Source organism: Halichoeres trimaculatus, unplaced genomic scaffold (assembly GCF_033239565.1).
Source record: "Halichoeres trimaculatus isolate MK-OKI-2021-1 unplaced genomic scaffold, fHalTri1.1 fHalTri1_scaffold_54, whole genome shotgun sequence".
NCBI lineage: Eukaryota > Metazoa > Chordata > Actinopteri > Labriformes > Labridae > Halichoeres > Halichoeres trimaculatus.
Genome location: NW_027437233.1, coordinates 145,001 through 147,500, shown reverse-complemented (window position 1 = coordinate 147,500; position 2,500 = coordinate 145,001).

The following is a 2,500-nucleotide window of genomic DNA, read 5'->3' as shown; positions in this document are numbered from 1 at the left end:
CCGGACACAGGTCCCCCCGTACGACCCCCTGCGCACACACCCCAAACAAAACAAAACACAACAAGACAGAGCGAAACATCCTCATTGCCATCTCCCTCTCACCTCCACGTACCAGGGGCACGAGAGGGAGAGCAAGAGAGAGAGGGGGAGGGAGGGAGGGACTCGCTCCGGACACAGGTCCCCCCGTACGACCCCCTGCGCACACACCCCAAACAAAACAAAACAAAACAAGACAAGACAAAGCAAAACATCCTCATTGCCATCTCCCTCTCACATTGCATGACAATGTGAGGGCCCTAGCTGTGAGCTGGGCCTCGTGCCCCTGGTAGGTAGAAAATACTTGACTGTGACCGGCAGGGGCACGGGAGCCGAGATCCGGTGTAAGTAGGGGGGAACCCTGCCTCGGGGATGCCACTGCTGGTGCTGGCACCAGTAGTGGCTGTACACATGTCCCGATGGGACACACGTATGGCTAGATGTGAGCTGGGCCTCGTGCCCCTGGTAGGCGGAATATACTATACCCTCACCAACGGGGGCACGGGACCGTGATCGGGTGAGAGAAGGGCGAAACACTGCCTCGGGGCTGCCACTGCGGGTGCAGGCACCCGTAGTGGCCGTACTCACGTCCTGACGGGAAGCACGCATGGCTAATTGTGAGCTGGGCCTCGTGCCCCTGGTAGTCGGAATATACTTCACTGTGACCCACAGGGGCAAGGAAGCCGAGATCCGTTGTTAGAAGGGGGGAACCCTGCCTCGGGGCTGCCACTGCGGGTGCAGGCGCCCGAAGTGGCCGTACTCACGTCCTGACGGGGCACACGCATGGCTAGACGTGAGCTGGGCCTCGTGCCCCTGGTAGGTAGATAATACTTCACTGTGACCGGCAGGGGCACGGGAGCCGAGATCCGGTGTAAGTAGGGGGAAACACTGCCACGGGGATGCCACTGCTGGTGCAGGCACCAGTAGTGGCTGTACACATGTCCTGATGGGACACAAGCATGGCCAGTTGTGAGCTGGGTCTCGTGCCCCTGGTAGGTGGAATGTACTTTATGGTCACCGACAGGGGCTAGAGAGCCGAGAGTCGGTGTAAGCAGGGGGAAACACTGCCTCGGGGCCCCCCCACTACAGGCATAGGCACCCGCAGTGGCCGTACCCATGTCCTGTGGGGGCCATTACATAGCTAGTTGCGAGCTGGGCCTCGTGCCCCTGGTAGTTGGAATATACTTCACTGTGACCCACAGGGGCACGGAAGCCGAGATCCGTTGTAAGTAGGGGGGAACCCTGCCTCGAGGCTGCCTCAACAGGCACAGGCACCCGCAGTGGCCGTACTCATGTCCTGAAGGGGCACACGCATGGCTAGATGTGAGCTGGGCCTCGTGCCCCTGGTAGGTAGAAAATACTTCACTGTGACCGGCAGGGGCACGGGAGCCGAGATCCGGTGTAAGTAGGGGGAAACACTGCCACGGGGATGCCACTGCTGGTGCAGGCACTAGTAGTGGCTGTACACATGTCCTGATGGGACACAAGCATGGCCAGTTGTGAGCTGGGTCTCGTGCCCCTGGTAGGTGGAATGTACTTTATGGTCACCGACAGGGGCAAGAGAGCCGAGAGTCGGTGTAAGCAGGGGGAAACACTGCCTCGGGGCCTCTCACTACAGGCATAGGCGCCCGTAGTGGCCGTACCCATGTCCTGTGGGGGCCATTACATAGCTAGTTGCGAGCTGGGCCTCGTGCCCCTGGTAGTTGGAATATACTTCACTGTGACCCACAGGGGCACGGAAGCCGAGATCCGTTGTAAGTAGGGGGGAACCCTGCCTCGAGGCTGCCTCAACAGGCACAGGCACCCGCAGTGGCCGTACTCATGTCCTGAAGGGGCACACGCATGGCTAGATGTGAGCTGGGCCTCGTGCCCCTGGTAGGCGGAATATACTACACCCTCACCAAGGGGGGCACGGGAGCCGTGATCGGGTGAGAGAAGGGCGAGACACTGCCTCGGGGGTTGCCACTGCGGGGGCCGTACTCACGTCCTGACGGGAAGCACGCATGGCTAGTTGTGAGCTGGGCCTCGTGCCCCTGGTAGTCGGAATATACTTGATGGTCACCTACAGGCCCACGAGAGCCGATCTCCAGAGTGAGTAGGTGGAAACACTGCCTCGGGGCTGCCACTGCTGGTGCAGGCACCAGTGGTGGCTGTACACATGTCCTGATGGGACACAAGCATGGCCAGTTGTGAGCTGGGTCTCGTGCCCCTGGTAGGTGGAACGTACTTTATGGTCACCCACAGGGGCAAGAGAGCCGAGAGTCGGTGTAAGCAGGGGGAAACACTGCCTCGGGGCCCCCACTACAGGCATAGGCACCCGTAGTGGCCGTACCCATGTCCTGTGGGGGCCATTACATAGCTAGTTGCGAGCTGGGCCTCGTGCCCCTGGTAGTTGGAATATACTTCACCGTGACCCACAGGGGCACGGAAGCCGAGATCCGTTGTAAGTAGGGGGGAACCCTGC